The 21747-nt window shown below is 34.3% G+C and overlaps 1 protein-coding gene across 4 annotated transcripts in view; it reads right to left on the bottom strand.

Moving 5' to 3' along the window:
* rdgA (retinal degeneration A) overlaps positions 1-21747 on the bottom strand; it is a 163887-nt gene that overhangs the window by 52817 nt on the left and 89323 nt on the right. The window lies entirely within an intron of this gene.

The raw sequence follows: 21747 nt of genomic DNA, 5'->3' as shown, positions 1-21747 counted from the left end.
CCTGGCGATTTTGGCAATGAAAAAAAAATTTACACCGAGTTTGTACTAAAATACGTAAAAAAGTTGTTTTTTCTCAGTCCGAGTCGAATATATACCAAATATGATGCAATATTTTATAGTTTATTTTCAAAAAAGCAAATACTTTAATGTAAGATTCAATTCTGAGCTACTACTTTTGTTGTTGTAAATATTTTCTATAAAGAAGTATATAATTGCTTAATGTTATACAAACTATACTCAATGCGCTGTAATTAAAATTTATAAAATTTCTTTTTCCTTTGAAATTACATTAAACAAAAGCAGGCTTGCAAATAATGCACTGAGTTAAAAATTAAATTTTAATTTATTTTAATTTTAAATCCCAAATTTTTGAATTAAAAAATTCGCAACTCTGAACAAAAGACTAAATATTACCTTTACTTTGAAATTTTGGCCAAGTCCAGTTGGTACTATTCCATAATAAGAGTAACTGTATTGCCCTTCAAACGGGTTTCTCGATTTAATTGACAAATTATTTGTTTTTCGTAAATAACAGATGTCACAATAGATTTAAAAGTACAATTTTTAAAAATAATTACGACATTTTTAAAATGTAAACTTTACAATAGAAAGGATTTACTATGAAAATCGACAACCGAAAATTATTTGTGAAGGCAAAATCGAACACAGATAATATTATAAATGAATAAATCTTTATTTGCATACACACACACACATTCATATTCATTTCGATTATTTTTACATTTTTTACCTTGGCATATAATTTTGTGTATGCATGCATGTGTGTATGTGGGAGAGTGTGTTACGGATGTGTACAATTTCCGATGATTTGCTGTTAGTTGGCCGGTGGACCTACAAGTTACTTTCATATTTTGTGTGTGATGTGTAAATATTGAAGCGAACACACTCACTCAGACGAGTATATATGTATATCTATGCAAGCAAATAAACAGACACACACATAAGCACACATTTCGAAGGATTTATTACTTTTATAGTTGGATGTATTGCCTTGATTTATCAACTGACTTTGCATATTCAAAAATGTCGGAAAATTCAGCTGAAATATTACTTCTATTATTCCTATTGCTGCTATTTTTAGTGTAATCTTCTTGCGCCTTTAGAGTTATTGAACCTTGAAGAGTTCAAAAGCACATATTGACAATTGATTAACAATTCATGTTCAAATTTATTATTTAATAATTCGATGCGATTGCGAAGATGAAAAGCAAATATTTAAAATCAAAAACAAAAAATACATGTATGTACATACATAGTAAATATGTGCAGAAATCTGTTTTGAATAAGCGAGTAAATGAATCAGTATTACGATAAACGTAATAATGATGTAATGCATAGTCACGGTGTTTATTTTTTAGTAACAATAAAAATGTATATGCATTTTTTAAGTTCCATAAATGAAACCATTTGAAGTTTTAAAAATTAAACTGCGGTTTCTTTTTTTATAAAAAATTTTTTTTAATTATTTTTGGATCCGATATTTTTCTGTTTTAGTTCCATGCTATAAACCGTTTTGTATTCGAGTAACATTTTCAGGGCTTAAAATATATTATTTTTAACTCAACTTTTTGACTCAACTTTTTGAACTTATAAATTTCTATAGATAAAATGTAAACGTTTTCTTGGGACTATGAGATATTTATTATAGCTGTTGTTAAATATTTTTGAATCGAGTTGAGAATTATATTGCGACTTGCTTAGTAGAAAAACCCACATCGTGGTCATCTTGGATTTCGGTTCTATACCACAGGCTATTGCATTGGAAGCCACAAATATTAAAACTCTCATTTTACTTTTTTTAATGATTATATGTTACATTAACCTCAAAACTACCTGTAAAATTTATTTTTTTACACATTTACTGTTACTCTACTACAATAAATACACCTTGCACTCATATAAATTACAAACCTTCCCTTTTAAAGCAACAACAACGTACAACTATTTTTATATGTATATACCGTTAGCTTTAAATGAATTTCACGACTCGTTCAGCGCGCTGTCGCCGTACACAATCATAAAACTTCTCGTTTATATGCTTTTAATGTAACTGTATCTCTTGCCAAGTCAAACACTCGGCGGAAGGCGAAACCGAGAATAGCGCTAGTAAACAGTTGTAAGCTTTCAGGCGCGCGAAAATTCACACACATACTTACATGGCGCGCTGTTCATGCGCTGCCGGGCTTAACTTTAGTTTCGACCGCCTTAACATTCGTTCATTTAGTCACTTTCCACATTTTGCAAAAACAAAATAAAACAAAAAAAAAATACAAAAAGAGTTTCAAACTTTTATTTATCCGCCAGCTTTTACCACTTCCTTGCGCATTTACGTTGCTTTCCGGGTAAGAGTGCCTGCCTACACACACACGCACACACGCATATGTCTATATCTACACCACTACACTCGCTTTGCGCAACCAAGCGCGTTGCTCAGCCAGCGGTATAAAGTAAGAATGTAAAGAATTTTAAAAAATGAAAAACGAAAAACGAATAACGGTGAATGGAGAACGGAGAACGGAGAAAGCTACAATGAAATCAAAACCTGCCTGAAAACTGAAAAAACAAAAACTTCACAGAAAACAGTTCGCGCAAAGCTTTCCACTCAGACACAGCAGAAACAAAAACAAAGAAAAAAAACAATAAAAACGCAAATAATTAGTGTCGGTGGCGAATTATACATATAAACAAACAAACATACTCAGAAGTCTGCGGAGCCGCGGTTTAAGTTAACTTTTGTTACGTTTTTATGTTGACTTGTGTAATTGTTGTGTTCGCAGGGAAGTCGGGAAGTCTCAATCGCTTGTAATTGTAATTAAACCTGTATGCCGGATTTCCACTCCCGCAGATTGCTCCACAGTCGAATTATGCGCCTGCTGGTATGCTGCAAGCTGGGCGCCCCAAATTACCGCTGACATTTGACGGAATGGAATGAGTTGCAATTCCCGTCGTGTCCAATTGAAAACACGCAAAACGAAACATTCGAAAATTTTGAGTTAATTAAAATTCAAAATTCATTCGAGTCTCAATTACACAAAGCATTCAACGAGATGAACATCGAGAACGCAATAAGAAAATGAGAAATAAGATAGAAATAAATAAACAATAAAAAGTAGACGACGAGTGCTCCACTAGACTGGGAAATGCAAATATGACGCAGGGAGGGTGGCTGAGAGACTCGCAGACTCGGTGGACATTACGCAATCATCAATCATTGTTGGCGAAAACAAAAGCACCGTTATTTGTTTTTATTTCCACCGACTGAAATGTGTAGAATATCAAGCGACAGTGATAGCCCATCCTTGTAGACAAGTGTCGGCTGGGTCTAAGAGTGTTAGCACTAGGGAAATAACCACACTCCATTTATATATGAACAGAGTGGAACTGTGGTACGGAGCAAAGGTCGGCCTGAAGTTGTTAATTGGCCACGTGTTGTTTATTATAGTTAAGAATATTCCTGAATGCATTGAACCTTACTAAAGCAACATAAATATATTGATGTGTGTATATATTATGGATATGTGAGCTTGGAGACTTGAGAAATATTTTCTGCTCACCGATCTGATCAGAAAATCAAATTTTATGCTGTGGAAACGAAGATATCTGAAGTCAGCTTAGTAGGTGCAGAGCTATACTACGAAAAATGTAGAGGACAGAAGAGACATAATTCCACTACTAAAATCATCAATCTTCTATTCTTAAATTTGAAACGATGGAGGCCTACTTTATTCCAAGTAGTATCTGTAAACATGATAAATCAATGTAAAAAGCATAAGAATGTATGATTAGACTTTTGCCACTTGTGCCACTAACCGAATTTGTAAAGAAAAATACTTTTGAAGGGCTTCTCATTGAAACGGCAAAGTGTAAGAGCTTGGGCGAGTGAAAAAGTGAGAGACTGCTGACTGCTAAGTGATTGCTCTGAGCTTGCTTTCGCTTTCGAGGTGAGTGCAAACTATTCACTGTCAACTAGATAACATAATGCTCGCCACACACACACCCAAGTGGTGGCTGTTCGATTCACATGCTATTGATTGTTGAAAGTTAGAGCACTCAAAAAAGTTGTATGCTGCTTAAGAGTATGCAATGGTCGTCGAATTCAGTTCAAAAACTATTGAATGTTGACTAAGCATATTGGTATGTAGACAGCTTTGTAGGAAATTTATACAGCTGAAGAGCTAAATTTGGTTTGCTTTCGAATGCCTATAATGGAGAATGTCATTAAGCCTTGAAATGTGAATTATGGAAATTATTGGATTGATTCGCTGTGTTAATATCAGTTAAGTGTAATTGAGGTAAAGAGAACACAAGATTTGCTAAAATTTTTGAAAATTTAAAAAATCATAAAATATTCTACAAATATTTACCTATGCATATATACAAGTATATTAAGTATAGGTGTACTATGCGCCTTATTCTGCTTCCCAAGCAATGTCAAGATGTATTAATATATTCATGTTTATCATTTGTATGGTTCCTTAAGTTTTTCCTCCCGCAATTCCACTAAGTAACTTTCCGTCTGTGTTGCAATAAGAAATTCTTCCGCACGACTGCACGAAATGGAAGAAAACTTCATCAAATTTAAGTGGGCGTCTTAGCATATTTCATTCTGTTTAAAAATTCAACTTCTTGGTGGTCTCCACCGACTTTATAACCCAAATTCTTGACACAATGACAAAGCCTTGAGTATCAAGTGCACATTTGCATGCACAAGTAAATAAATATATACATTTATATTGAAAGGACATTGACGATTTACTCCCCAGACGCTCTACAACAAGTGAATATTTGAAAGGATAAGTATGTGCACGAGCAGACGCGTCTCTTTGAATGGTAAAACAGACAGATGACATCATTCTGTTGAGCATCGGCCCACGGCTCGACAATCAGGTGTGCATTCATGCAAACTGGGTTAATGTAAAGGTCTACAAAACAAAAAATAAAATGCAAAGCTTCCGCGAAAGGAAAAACAAACTTTGAGTAAGGTAAGTATCTTATTGACTTTTTTCGGACTAATTTTTTTGTTGGGTCAAAAAGCGATAGCCACGAACAAGCAGAAAAGAGGATCACCAATAATTTTTACTGTAACGTTTTTCGCAATACTAAAATAAACAATTTACTTTATTTATGTAATGGAGAAACAAAATTGATAACATTGTATTATTATGGAAAATATGTGCTAACATTGCAATTATTTAATGAAGTTAAGCACTCATTACTATTTTGCAAATCTTAGGTCACAAAAAAAAAAGCACTTATAATAAAAATATATTAATTTGAAATGAATTGTGATCATTATAATGAAATTCCGCTACGTCCAAAATTTATTTGAAACGTTAAATTAGCTTGACTAAAAATAATTGCCAAAAAATTTGCGAAAAAGGCGAATTTGAATAACTTAATAAGTTGCGCCTAAAGATATGCCACATAAATTATCACCAGATGCATCACTCAAGCGCTTATGAGCGAATACCTTGATTGGAATTTCTTACATATGTATGGGTGTGCTTCTCCGCGTGTGAGAGCAGCAATGTTTGTCAACTTTCACATTTCAAATGTTTAGCATCTCATGAATTCAGCTTCGTTGGATAGAAGTGAAAAACAACATTTGATATGTTGGTAAAAGCAATGAAATAGTTGTTGATTTCTCACAATGTGACAAAGATGCTTCGATACACATCGCTGTCACAGCAACTTTAGCTACGAAAAATAACGGGAATGTGCTTGCTTTCAAGAGAAGAGGTAAGCAAAGAAAGGTGAAACAGAGCAACAGTTAGAAAACAATAAATTAAAAAAACTTTTATTTTAACACATTACAAATAAATAGTTACTATTTCAAGTAGATTGGAGTAAAGCTTGGTGTGGACTGAAGAATATCGTAATATGATAATTTCGGAACAATAAAAGCAGTTGTATTTCATTTTATCATCAAATTTAGCGTCTATGCAGCAGCAGCTATTAACTATGATTATTACCATTAAAACCTCCGTTAGAAGTTTTCCGCGAAACAATTTGCATATTTTGCGTTGCACGGTGGCTGCGAGCGAATATGACGGTATATTTTTCAAAGTTCAGCACAAAACTCCGCAATACAAATTATGTGTAAATTCAAATGAAACTCAACCGAACGAGTAACGAGAACTGCTGAAAATCACCGGCTGCACCACTACACGCAAACACACACACACATATGCTGAGTTTGTATTTTAGCACCTTGCAGCAGTGCGAAAGTTCTCGGTCCGAGGCGGTGTAGGTGGCGATATGCACTGACTCAGCATTGCTGCTGTTGTTGTTGCTGTGCAATTGTTTGTGCTTTCTGCCATGCTAATATGCTGTAATAACTTATTGCGAGAATTCTAACACTATTAAGACTTGACAACACAAAACACATTTTATCTGTGCAAAATGCCAGGCCTTCGAGCTGCCGCCCGCCAGTGCGCCGGACGCAAAGATTATTGCAGTATTTCAAATTCAAAAAGTCGTGCTTGAGCCGGTAAAGGCATTCACTTTAATTTTGTATGAGGAAGATTTGTGTAGAAGCCGCTTTAGTAGTTTTGCATTTTCGTTTATTTTATTGCACTTTTCCATGCTGACGGTCTCTTACCACTTTGGCAGGATTTATATCTGCGTGTGTATGTATGCACTTAAGTATACTGACTGACGTTAAATGTTTATGTGACTGCATCTGCATATTTTTACTGCAATAATCTCAGAGTTAAGTGCCAACACGATTTAGTGTTGCTACAAATGCGACAAAGTTACAGATCCCAAAAGTCATACAAGCGTTGGAAAAAAGCTGAGGTACTATCAGCATATACGTACAAACACTTTTGAGACCCTTTGAAGGACGAAACGCTCGTTTATTTTGTATTTGTAAATTTTTCTGGTCACTCTTACAGCTGAAAAGTACCTAAGTTCTGAGTTGTAAAATCCCTAACAATCTCAAAAAAATAAATTGAAAAATGTAAGTGGTCCAGCTTATGCATATAAATATCTAGATATGTAAATTTACTCGTCTATTAACTAAAGAGTACTCACAAACAACAAAATCTTCTCCACTCTTTCAACATGCTGCTTTCTGTTCTTCACTTCCTCCATATCACTTATGCACAGAAGCATCAAAAATTATTTGATCACAACTTTATATTTAAATTTACTGTTATTTTTACTAAAATATTTTTTCACATGGAAAATATGACAACAAGGGCCTCAGTGGTTCGACCTGCACTGCGTATCCTTCAAATAGTCAGTTAATTCTTATATGAGACTTTCGATATTTTTACAACTAAATAATGTAATGGAAACAAAAAAAAAAGCAAAAACAACATTTTTCTAATGATATTGTGGTGTAAATATTCTCGAGGGGTGTGGTGTGTACTGATCTCTAAAAAAAGAGAAAAGGGTTATTGACTTGACTAACAGAAGTGAAATTAGGAATTTTTTATGTATAACAAAGCAAAAATTTACAGCTGGAAGTCCCGTACTTTTTCAACTAAAAACTTTGTAGAACTCTGGTGCAAATATAAAAAAAACTAACACCAACGTGGCAACTGGCCACTTTACATGGCGTGGCGGTAACCCAGCAAGCAAAAAACTAAAAACTTAGAAATGGCAAAACCATAATCCATAATATCTGAAAGGTAAAGAGACCAGTAATTGTCACCAAATTTAGATAAAATAATAATAGCGAATGGAGGAATATTCAATAATTTAAATAACTATATTAATTATTATAATTTACTCCTAAATATAGTTTTCGTAAAACTTAATTTAATTAACTAAATTATGAAATACGGGTTTTATAGGGAAAATAGCTGAACTTTTCTAAATTACAAAAAAATTTTTGAATAGAGTTGCCAACTCGAGATAAAATTCAACTGAGCAAAGTATTAAAAAATTGGTGTCAAAGAAGATCTCACGAATAGTACGATTTAAATTCAATTTAGACAGATTTAGGAATTGAGGATTGTTGGCGGACAATAGTTTTGGGAAAATGTAATCCTAAACAATTACAACTTTTTTTTTGTCTAAAAACCAAATCTTCCATACTTTATGCTTAAATAACCAATTTCGATAGATTTTGGAATTGAGTTGCTAACTATAAATACTATTGAGCCTAAAACTATTAGAAAATGTGTGCTAAAGGTAAGACGCTTTGATTTCAAGAATAAGTCACGACCTATTTTTATACATGTTTTAACATATACGTTATTTTTAGAATTTATTCTTTTGTCAGGAAAAAGTTTTAAAAATGCCTAACGGAATGTGGTATAAAATGTTGAAAGATGAATGAAGAGCTGTAGGAAAATAAAGTATATGTTATTTTTTTTAATAAATTGTATGTGGTGTGACAGAATAATATAAAAGTCACGATTAAAAATCGGGGTTGATCGTATAAGGGTGAAAATTTAAAATTGTATGTATTTTACAATGGTGAATCATAAAAAAATTAAAACACAAAAATTGGTTAAAAAAACTGTTAACAAAATTTAAATTGGACCACCCTAGACATTAAGGGGTATAAAATTAGATGTGGCCGATTCTAAGACCTACCCAATAACCACATCAATTTTCAACAAAATCTGGCCAGCCATTCGGAGCAGTTTGCCAACAAACAGCGTGACAAGAGAATTTTTTAGAAAATAACATCAAATTACATAATTGTACGTACCAATGGCGCAGGTTTATTGGGAATATGCCATGCTCGTACCAAAAAGCACACACACACAAACAAACAAATGACGTTTCAACAATCATGCGTTTCAGTAGCTAACTGAGATTGGGTCATTTCACACCTAATTGATAAAATGAATTTATTTATAGCCAAATGGAAAAGTCAAACAAACACATACATATGTAAATATATATACACATACATGTGTATAAGTGTAGCAATATAATATAGGTAAGCCGAATTACATTGAAAGAGCGTTCTCTGTTCTTCTGCTCCTGATCCATAGCACTTCGGCTGCTACTGGCTAACGCCTTTGACAAGTGGCAGACTGATAAGTCACTGTGAAGCTTGGCTACCGACCAGCTTTGCAGCCACCACTTTTATCACCTATTATGTGCGACCCACACACACATACACGCACATACTTATGTGTGTATTACTTTTTTCAATATTTTCGTTAAGTGTGATAATTTGTTATGTAAACCAAAACACATAACAATCTGGTAATTTGGTAGAACTTGTTATGAAGTCCACTTACAAAGTAAAAAAAAAAACAACAACAACAACCAGTACAAAAGAAGAAGTGAAAATGAATATTGCGTGTGTGTGTGAGTGTGAAGTTGTGAGTATATTTCCAAAGTAGGCGCTAATCAAACGGTTTACTTATATACTCCACACATACCCATTCCTACACACACACATACACATGCTAGCACACCGAGATTATTTAGCAAATTTTGATGGTGATCGACAGCAGTGACCAGACCTTTGCGTTTATGATCCGAGTGGCAAGTCAGTTAGTGTTACCTTCTCGTTGTGGCTGGTGGAAAGGCAGCTGGTATTAGTGTGGAATTAAAAAGAGATATTAGCAAGTTGAAAAAGAATGGTGTTAGTCAATTGCTGAACTTGGCAAGATGTCGGAATAGCTGAATGTATCCTTATGAAGGAAGTTCAAAACCACGGCTATGCCTCATCTAGTCAATTGCTGCGATTGTGGGCCAACGTTCACACAGTGTTTGCATATTTCATTGCCAATATAAAACCTTAAGTTGCGCTTATTGTTAATATGTGCATCTAATTTGTGTACTCAATGTGTTTATTGTTGCGTGACTCAGTCACAGTGATGAAATTTGAATTGTAATTGGGGCGATTAGCACTTTCTGTGATCTCAGCACTGAATTTTCAATGGGTGAAACATGAAATCTACGCTCAGTTTACATAAGACTTGCTTGTATTCTATAGAATGTGAGAAATACCAAAATATATAAATATTATTGTTATACCTTGAACAGGGTATAATAAATTTACCATAAAAAATAAAATTTTTAACATCTAGAGGCGGTTTTAAAGTAAATTGCGAGTTAGAATTTTTTTTGGACAAAAAAAAATTATTTTTGGTTTCAACTCTTTACATTTATATAAAAATTACCAATTGTGACGGTTTTTAATCTACAAATTGTACCCTCAGGCTCTTTTTTTCGCTCCACACTAATATTTATATATATTTATCATGACGAATTGAGTTACATTAGGCATGTCCGTAATTTCGTTTGTCACTCTGTCGGTCTGTTTGAAAATTCGCGCGTTTTTGAGATATCGATGTGAAATTTTGGTTATGTCCTTTTCTCATTATAGGATAGAGTTCTCATACAAACAGATCGATTGAAATAAAGTCCTTGCATGGAAAAAATTTTTATTTGACAAATTATTTTCCCGATTTGGTATACTAGATTATTGTCCAAAACAACGTTACAATCTCCGAATAAATTGTTCAGTTGGGACCGCTATAGCATAAATCTATAGAACTGGCCGCTCAAAATCAAGATAACAATTATCAACCCAAGCCAAGCTTCACACGGCCTTACTAAATATTTATACATGCAATTTTCGTAACTTTGCAGAGACTTTTCCGTCAAGTGCGTTCAAAAACGAATTATCTAAGTCCCCAGTACCACAATATATTAAAGTCACTCTACCAACTAAACTTTACTTAGTGTGTATTAGTGTGTACATTATGGGTTCTTATGGACCACTCAAACTACTTTGCCGATTTAAATATATTATGGACTTATTTGATTTTCAATATACCATATATTGAACAATGCCTCCTCGAAATTCCAATTTTTAAGATTACCAAGGCCACAGTGACAGTTTTATCTCTCATTGACGAACATATAAATTCACTTTAATATTTCTCCCTTTTCTTTTGGATATATCATATAAAATCCCCTCATATTTTTATAACTCTTCATCACCGCCACGTTAATAACCACAAGATCCATTTAAAATGTATATATACAAAAAAAGTGAGTGAGCCTCTCATAAAATAACATGAAGCATGCTTCGTCTACTAGCTAGCATAAAGTTCCATTACCTTCATGACAGAAGCTTTCACCCAACGTCAACTAAAGGCCAACAGTTTTTGGTGGCATATGCAACTTTTTGCTCAGCACATATGAATAAGAAACTCATAACATGTCGAGGCCCCGGTCTCCTGACAAAGCACTTATGGCATGCATGCAACACATTGTGGCAACACTTGCAAAAACAAATGAAAACACATTGGGGATGTTGTGGCAAGTCTCATGTGGCGCACTTGACATTGTACCGCCGGCAAGCAGAGGTCAAACCGCTGTCAGCAGTAGAGCAAAAAGCGCAGAGCAGGAAAAGCACACACGTGCGACAAACTCCGACATATTTACATAGAAAGACCCGGTATAATTGAATTTCTTGCCTTAGAATAACTAATTAAAGGAAAGGTTAAAGCTAGAAACTAAAGGATAGAGAGAGGAGAGAGAGGAACTTTTCAAGAAAAACTGAAATAAATGAGGATTCTTGAAAAATATATTTTGCTTTTGTGACTTTATTTTTCTCATTTCCCATGCAGAAGTTACTCATGCGGACAATGATAGAATTAGAGAGCAGCAGAATTTTAAAATTCACCACAAGCTATTAAAAAGTGGGCATTTCGTATGAAATTTAGTTGCATTTGTGGCAACACGAGCGAGTGTGGCAAGCTGTGTGTTGACGATTGGAGCAAAGTGTCACATTTACGGCACTCTTAATTGCACTCAATTTGTGAGTGTTTGCAAAATTTCGCTTAGCTCACCACTTCACTGAGAAGCGTAAAAATGTCTACTTAAAATTTACTCTTAATGAAAAGTATAAAATTTTCAACTCAAATATGCCAACTGACATAACTTGACAAATTGAAATTTGCGCGCATAAAACTTGTTTACCAAATGCAATTTCAAAGCTCTATAAAGGAAAAATGACACGGCGCGCTAGATACGTGAGTGCCTGCGTGTGATTGTGTGTGTGTGTTTATGTTGCTCGCGGTTATAAACTTCCACTTCGCTTGCGCATTTTCAATATTTGCTGCGCACACACATACTCCACCATCCGCCGATGTGTGTGCGCTTCAAAGTAGCCATCAACATGAATCCGAAGCCATAAATGCAAATGAAATTGAAAATGAAAATGCACAAATCCGCACTGACGCAAGTGCAGCATGGCCACATCACCACAACAACTACTGCCACTGCTACTGCTGCTATCACCACTGTGGCTGTTATCACCGAAATGCAGAATTTTGATTGTTTGCCACATTCAATATGCCAGTGAGCGGCTGACAAATGGCGAGCACGACTGCTCATGCCACGCATGAAAAATCTCCATGCTACTGTGTATGCATGTGTGATGCTGTGAGTGGAAAATATGCTTTGTTGTTGCCTAAAAGTGTGCTACACAAATTAAGGCATGATATGCGCACCTACACACACGCACGCATGTGTGAAAGCTAAAATTTTGCAGCCAAAAGTAATGAAAAACAATTAACTCGCACGCACACGCTCATTCATGCACACACATACATATGAATTTAAACAAGAATGCCTCAATGTGTGAGATCCGCCATTCGAAGTGTGCGAAATCGATTTGGCAGCAAATTCATGAATTCTCTACAAATACTCGTTTTAAGCGTTTAAATTTTACTTTTGTATGTGTGAGTAGCTAGCTCCACATTTGCAATGATATTTTGAAATACATTCAAAGCATCGAATTTTCTAAATTTTTTCACAGCTTACAAATGCATGTATGCCCGAATATTTATTTCTGTTGTCAGTTAACAGTTATCAAATGCTTTTTTTAAGCACATACACATGCAAATTGCTTATTTTTAAAATTGGGATTACATCTGCTATACAAATAGCAAAATTAAAGAACAATGACCTACGGCATTTCCAAATATAAAAATAATAATCTCGAATGGGCAGGATATTTTAATATTTTACAAAACGCAAATGGCTTGTATTTTCAATGAATATTGTTGCAAAAATAAAAGAAAAATTTGTGGAGAGGAAAAAATTCTGAATATGCGGCATAACTAAAATGTTTCAAAACAAAACACATTTCATTGAATCAGGCATGTAAAAATTACAATTTGTGCGTTAAATTAAAAAAAAGAACCAGCGTTCAAGCCAGCATTGGACATAGAACTTTTGGTATCGTTTTATATCTTTTATTAATTTTTAACATTATTTGTTATTTATTGTAAAAATTTTAAATTTTGCTTTTTCTCTATATAAATATGTATATATGTAGGTATATCACAATATATTTAACACAAAACACAAAATGTATTTCGATTTTTTAGGTTTGGTTTTAGTTTTAAGCTTTCCTTTAACTCGAAGTTATAATCAGTTGAAAATGATAATAAAATTATCACATATTGCTTTAGTGCCACTTTCCTTGTTATTTTGTTAAATTTTCAGTGATCTGCGACACGAATATATCTATAAAATACCTAGCACAATCGCCTCTATGGATTCCATTAAACTCTGTTCTTCCAATTCACACGAATCGTTCAATGATCACATTAATAATTTTAGATTTTTATTTGGTAATTAATCGATGACTAAAAATATTCATTTCTTAATAACCAAAATATTAGATTTTTTGGTTATAAAAAAATGAATATTTTCATATCATTTCGCGTTTGAATTCCTTAAAATTAAAAATAATCGATGACTTGAAATTATCGATAAATGCGGTTAACTATAAAGAGTGTCTTCAATATGATTTTCAAATTATTGTCAATTTTAGGTTACAAAAGAGTTAATTTTTTTTCAATTTAATTAAGAAAACTAATTGAATATTTTCTACATTTGTTCAACGTTCATAAAGACAAAAGTCTAAATATCAAATGCCTGACTCAGTAATCAAAACAAGCAATTAACGGCCTGCTGCCTTGGAATTTCTCGTTCAAATTTCGTATTACATTGCAGCTACGAATTTCAATTGAAATACCTATTATTTCATACACGTAAGTAAGTTTGTGATTGCATTTTATTGCAGATAATGATGCACTTTAGGCACCTACTTTTCGTTTCGTATTGGAGAGCGCGGCGTATGCCAGGCAAATTTAATGATAATGCAATGAGTATTCATTAAATTACACATGCATGCTTTCACGCTGAGCACACACACATACACACACCCATACATTCAATCACATGTACATATATGCAATAATTTGGAGGAAGGCACTACACATATTGTACATACTTGAGTTCCGCACTGCAGCCGAATAATTATTTAAATATTACGTATACGCCAGGGAGCCAGATCTGCCTGATGATTCACTAAAGACGAGTGACGCTGCAAGAGCATAATTGCACGTTCCACGCAAATGAAGTGGAACTGTAAACAAAAGTAGACCGGGGGCGTTGAGGACGGATCATATTTGCATACAGTATAAAAAAGAAGTGTCGAAGGATAGAGCGGAAGACGATCGTAAGGGCGTCTTATGTGTTATTCTGCATGATTACCAACAAATTCATGCATAGTTCTTACATATTCATAGTAATTAGTGTCGCCTTGAGTCTTCCGTACAAACAATTTACAACAAATATTCTCATTCAATTGCTTGAGAAATATTTCTGTATTTAAAGCTATTTTTAGACGACACGTATTGGGTACTGCTAATGACATTTAGATACTGAGTAACTCAACAACTCGTCCTTGCAGGTGGTAAATATTGAATGTATTCAGTTGCGAATTGTGCGAAATAGCTGAAAGTGAAGACGTTTATTTTCAATCTCAGCGATGCGTGGCCCAACAGATTTGCGGCCTCATTACTTTTCCTACTTCGTCGTGCTTAACTTCTCTTATGCTTCTCCGCACGTTTCGAAAGTTTATGAACTGCTCTGCTCGAAGGAATATGGGCGACTGGGGGATCATATATTTCCGTTCGTGCACGTGAGCTTTGGAATTTGCCAACAGAGAGCGGAAAAAGGGAAGAATATGTGAGATTGATGGACTCTGATAGTCATCAGTAACAGGATTAGTGCATAAATTACAAGTACCTTAGAGTATAGTATACAAAATAAAGTATTGTTTTAACATTTTCCGGATAAATTGTATTGAATAATTTGATAACTTAAAAAACAGCTTAACTCGAGTTAACATTTTGATCACGTAAAGGTGCAAAGGGACTATTTTTTTTAAACCAATCAACTATAAAAATCTGTCGTTTATGGAAAAAAATTTAACAAGGAATTCAAATCTCTGTGCAAAATCAATTAAAATGTGCTCAAAGCATAATCTGCCAAAAACAAATTAGCTGTTATGTCAGAAGATCAGCACAGTTAGTAAAGAACGGCAGTTCGAGAAAAAGAAGTTGCACAATAAGTTTAATTGGAAAGTATTGCAAATTTTTGGTTCCACAATTGAAAGTCGCTAATGAAATTCAGAAATAACATCTCAAAAATAAGAGACTTACTACAGCAGTGCTTTCGTTTATGTACTGGTTATAAAAATAGATTTATTACCTGCTACACACATTTCAGTGTCACATTTTAACTCCACATAAACAAGAATAAATGTACTCAGCCACAGCACGTAGATTCTTTACAACAACAATATGAATTCATATCTGTTTCTAACACTTTCAGCTATCATCTGCTGCGCGTGAGTGAAACAGCTCACATAAAAATAGCGAACATTTACGGCTTTGCACTTCGCCTTTGCGTCGAGATGACAAACGAGTGGCGATAAAAAACTGAAGACACTTAAGACGCTAACTACTTGACAACTTGAGCTAAAAGCAGCTTTAGCGCCGGAACCGGGACAGTGACACGCTTTGCGTAGAGGATGTGGCACAGAGTGAGCTAAGCGTTGGGGTTAAGTGCTGCCCGGGCAACAATCGCTTATCGATGATGAAGCGATTGACAAAGTTTTGCACACGGCAGAGCAATACTGGCAGTTATCCTAGCATCGGGGAACAGAGCACTTCAGAGCATTTAATACTTTCGTCATAAGGCCACGAGATGCGTCGCGGTGCTTAGGGAATGACGTGCAACTGGCGGCCAAGATAGGAGCTGACAATGAACAGAACGAAAAACTCTTTTCAAGTTTATATTGTGGCTTATATTTCATTTAACATAAAAAAAAAATAACTAAAAAAGAGAAGGAAGAAGATGTTTCTTGCTTCTCGCAGACTTTCTGTGTATGAAATAAGGGTGAGAAGAAACCTGTCGATGGAATCTTCTTGGCAGTATACTAAACATTTTCGTTCTTACTTCTACTACTTTTCTGTATTTTTTTTATTGTATTTATCCAATTGCATTTCTTATTTTTGACACATTTTGAGCTGCATGTAACATATAGATTCTAGAATAAATATGTGAAGTTTCGCTGTTTACTTTTTGAAGCTCGCAAAAACTGCACTGCCATACTTTCATTGTGACGTTTTACAATGGATCTGCGCCGTTTTCAGCGTTTTGTGCATGTCAGTGTTCTGGGAAGTTTCTGCAGAATAAAGTGCACACTTTCCCCCGCTTTGCTAAGGTCTTCATATGCAGCTAAGTAGGTGGAAGTGCGAGTAAGTGAGGAACGTTTTTAAAGGTTTCCGCCACTGCGAACGTCTTCGCCTTCAATACACGGATCGTAAATTGAATATTCATCGTTTATCTTGCGGCAGATTTTTATTGCATTTTGCCATGTGCGCTTCGGGCGAATTCATGATGAAATTCTCAAACACACCGAAGGCACTTTTATTAGTGTTTTCGCTGTATGTGTCTCCGCAATGTGGAAAATGGCGGAGCGGATAACTGTGCACTCATGTTTCGAGATTGAGTGATTGGAAAAACATTAGCGAGGATATCATTAAATTAAACAGAAACTTGAAAGTCATAAGCGATAGAGTAAAAGTGCAGGAAATTTTCAATTGAATTATTTAAAGCAAAAACTGTTAGCTGATTTGAGTAGTTGTGTTTACAAATTTTAATTAACTGGTAGGTTTAGCTTATAAAAGACTTAATAACTCAAATGAATAGAGAAGCACTGAGAATTTTGTATACGAGGAGTGGGCTAAAATAAGCTGATTATATGTCAGGTCTCTACAGCCACCTACCTTTCTAATTGAGAGAGTTTTTTCCGAGTTAAAAAAAATGTATTTAAATTTCAAACCCACCAAAGCTTCTTCTTATCCATAAAGCTCCTTTTTCGGAGTGAATAATTGCGAATTGGCGTAAAGGTCGACTTAAAAATGTAAGAATACTCACAAATAATGCTTGGAACCCAATTTGAGTCAAGTTGATACTTACTTCTTTTGCATTTTGCTCTCATCGGCACTTAAATGCTCATAAATATCTTTATTTATGTGTCACTTCTTACCTCCTTGGCAGAACTTTGGCCAGAATAGAGTTTAAAAAGACAGAATTTGGGTGTCATAATGAATGCTTGCTCAAAGTTTTCGTGCGAAAGTGGCGATAAAAGCTGTATTAAACTTCAGACGCAACTGCATTCGACTCTAACCACTTAGCCTCATTTGCAAGTAATAGAAGTTTAATCGGTGTACCATTGCGTATATGTGATGCCACGTAATGCTTCTTTGTCGCAACCAATTTTAGAAGTTTTAAGCTTCCATCGAATATACGTTTTAAATTAGCCGATAACGTAAAAAAATTATTACTCACAAAAGAAAACAAAACTAGTTTCATAAAAAATATAGTGAAAGAGTAGCACAAAAGGACAACATTGGCGGCGACATTAATACAATTAAAGCGACACCATGAAAATATTTGAACGCAACGAGGAATAACCGAATGAAGCGAAAAATTACACAAAAGTGAGGAAATAAACTCATTACGTTGCAGACGCCGCTCACACAAACGGCGAGGAGGAGGCGGTTGAGAAAGTCCTTGCTGACAGCGTCAGCAGCAGTGCACATTCCTGTCGGCTGCCAAGGAGCGACGTGCGCTGTGGACAAGCTCGTGCCGACACCCTGACAACTGGACGCAAACGCACATAGACGGAGGCACATGCATGTGTTTAAAGAGTAAATTCAATTTTATGAAGTGGTAAATTTAAATTGCATCACCGCAGTGCACGAAGCGCTTCGGACAGCAGTTGGCGGCGCACGCAGCGGATATATTTTGCAAAAGGAGAAGAGAATTTTAAATGACCGCTGAGTCTGAATGGATAATGTGTAATTCAGATCACGTTTTCCCCTTAAGTAAAACCACCGAATGGACTATCGAAATTGGGTGCGAGTTCAACGTTCACAGCGAGGCTGGCGTTTGGCGGACGCTCCTCCAGTGAGGCATAACAAATTAATTGCTCGGCCACTTTGCGCTGCAAGTAATGTGTTTGCGGCAAGGACAACATTAAAAATGATTTCAATTGCCTCGCTGTGCTGTGTCAACAAAGTAAGCTAGCACACTGCGGCAACTTACCGACGTTTCAGCGCAAATAAATAAATATTTTAATTAATGCAAAATGGTTTAAGCGCTGCGCTTGGGCGTTGCTTCAGCATTTTCCATTGGAAAAATATTTTTGGGCAAACACTTTTTCACCGTGAACATACAAGCAATACAGTTAGGTGCTCTCTTAAGCTAGGCTAATGTTAAGACAGTTATGCATATAAATATATATATGTGATGGTATGTGTGTATAAATGTTATGGAAAGCATAATAATAATAATAATTCATTTTAATAATTCATCATTTCATTCGAATCCGGTTACCTTTGTGTATATATGCATATGCTCGTTGTAGAATTTTCACATTAAAAATGTATTTGCCAAAACATGTAAAATGCTTATTTATATGTATGTATGAGTGTATGTGTGTTTATATGTATGTGGTAATAGGTTAGTTGCGCATTTGATTGCCGTCACAAAATTTGAGTTGTGTAAGATATGTGTACATTGTATGCCACCTGTGCTTCTAGCATCGTATGTATATTCAAATAAGATATATATACGAGTATGTATGTATGTATGTAAGGGAATTAAAAATGTGGTTTACCGTGTCACTTTTCACAATTCTCTGAGTAGTAGCATTTAGCAATAAAATATTTAAGTAAGCACAAAATTCCTTACCTACTTAGTCCTTAAGCATTTTGATGCAATGCTTCGAGTGAATTTTTGACGCAGAAACAGTTTTATTTTCAAGATACAGTGGTGTACAAAAAGTTATAGTTAAAAGTTGTTTGATCTTGTCAACTTGGTTTTGCTTTTAGAATTCCATGTATAACAATTTTTTAAAATAATCAAAATTGTAATTGAATTTTATATTTAATTTTAATTTTAGTTTTGTTATATTTTAAATTTAAAATTTGATTTTTATTTCTAATTTTAATTTTGATCTACATACTAATTGAATTTTTAATTTTAATTAATTTCAATTTATATATTAATTTTAATTTTATCTTTGATTTGAATATTTACATAATATATTTTAATTTTAATTTTAACTTTAATGGCATTTAATAATAATAGGGACTAATTATATATTTCGAACATACTAAGAACTACCACTACTTGCTACGATCGAATTATCTAACTTCTAAAATTTCGCACAACACTGTAGACTAACATATTTACTTTAATTAAAAAGGTAAGCCAAAGTAAATTTTAATCTCCTTCTTGAATATGTCGTTTCTTGCGCTGACTTAAAATGAAGTATTAAGTATTGAAGCCTATTAAGGAATGTTCTCCTGCTAAACTTTAGCATGTGCTCTTATTTTATGCCCAAATTAATAATAACATAATATTACTGCATTTATTAAGCTTCTAATATGGCAATTGTGAAGTCTCTATACTTATATATATATATGCTTTTATGTAAATACTATTCATAATTGAATTATTTAAGTAAATTTTATGTATATAAAGACTTTAATTCCAGTTCGCCATGTCTTAATTTTCTCTAATTGGAATCAGGAAAAGGTAGCACGTAGGAAAAAAAGTATTGATACAGTTTGCATAGATAAGCTATGGTAATGCTACGATAAAAGTTTTCATTTTGCTGAAAACAAATTTTGAACATATTCACTCAATGCTTTTTAGGTTTGCTTCAACGGCAAAGTCAATGTAACTTATTTGAAAAAGTGCAGAACTTATGTTGAAAATGCTTTTATTTTTACTTGTACAAAAACTTGTTTGATTGCAATATTATCGTTCTTGATAGACCTTATAATCGTATTACTACATTCCAAATTTAATTACACATCTGGGAGCTCATCTCTCATGAGCACACAGTTCCACAAAAGACTGGCCATGATGCTTTTGTGGAAAGGTGAAATACTCACACATACATACATGCATGTACACACTATCAACAAACGGCGGGATTCCAATTGCCACCACTGAGGCATACTATGTAGCAAAGAGAGAGCAAAAGATTGCGGGATGCGTTCTAGCTTTTATTATTGTTGCTAAAAGTATCCGTTACAGGATATGACAATGCCGGAATAAATATTTACATAGAATTGGTAGTAAATACGAAAAGTTGCCAACAAATTAAATCAATATTTGGACAACAATGTCGCTCGCCGGTTGTAAATGTCAGATAAAGTTTTCCTTCCACAGCAAATGCGACGACAAAGTGAAACAACAACCGTGCAAGCGCAACAAGCCGCTTCGTAACAATGAAAGTGGTGGATGGACAATCGGGTGGAAAGTGACAAACTTTTTGCGACTAACTTACACAATTGCGAGCAGAGGAGGTGACTGCGATAGTAGCAGAGTTGAAGTTATGGTAATAAATGCTTTTAGGTTAGGAGATTGTTCAGAATTAACTATGGAACTGTAATAAAATTAGTTTCGACCGCAAAACTGGAGCAATGTAATTAAATTTTAAATATTCGAAAAAACAAAAAACAAATATTCGGTATCATCTTCTGCTGCTAAGGAACAAAAGTAGTACGCTGCATAAGCAAGGCTAAGATTGATCTGGCAAATATGAGCATAAATATATATATATATTTTTTTTTAAATTCAAATAATTAATATTAAAACTGAATGTTATAAATTAGGATTTTAACAAGAAATTAAAAATTAATTAATCATGAATGAAAGCCACAAAAATAAAGTTTTGTTAAAAATTTATCAAAAATATATTATCAAAGTGAATATTTAAATAGAATTTTTTTATTCTGCACTATCTCAGAAAATACTCAGTTTCTCAAAAATGCATTAACACAAATCCAAAATCGAGAAAATAGCAATAAAACTCACTAAATTGTTGCCATTAGTAAAGCACTTATTTGTGGCAAAGAGTTCATTGAAAAGTTTGCTAGTTTTGTAATTAGTTTGAACGCTTGGCGACGCGTGTACACACGGCACATGTGCACACACCCACGCACGCACGCACATGCTCATACAATTATTATACAATATATGTACATAAATATAGATGTATACTAAATGCATATAGCATAAACTAGTTTCGCCAACAAAATGAAAATTTTGTGGAAAATTCACCGGTAATTATTTGTTGTTGTTTTGGAGGGGATAAAATGTAGAACGTTGGCGTCAAAAGCAATTATTCGCAATTACCCATACCCAGTGGTGAATCGCACTGAGTCCACATTGTCGCAGGACTAAACCGAGCTTAATACACAACGCACTTCGTTTGAAGTAGCTAAAAGCAGAAGTGCTAACTTAAAGCTCTCACTGTCATTAACTTAATTACACACTCACAAAACTATTATTTTCAAGCAAATTCAATGAAGCCTTACCATGTTATGCTTTCAACATCATTGGTTG

This window comes from Bactrocera oleae, chromosome 5 (assembly GCF_042242935.1).
Source record: "Bactrocera oleae isolate idBacOlea1 chromosome 5, idBacOlea1, whole genome shotgun sequence".
In the NCBI taxonomy this organism is placed as follows: domain Eukaryota; kingdom Metazoa; phylum Arthropoda; class Insecta; order Diptera; family Tephritidae; genus Bactrocera; species Bactrocera oleae.
This window is presented reverse-complemented; position numbering and strand designations above follow the sequence as displayed.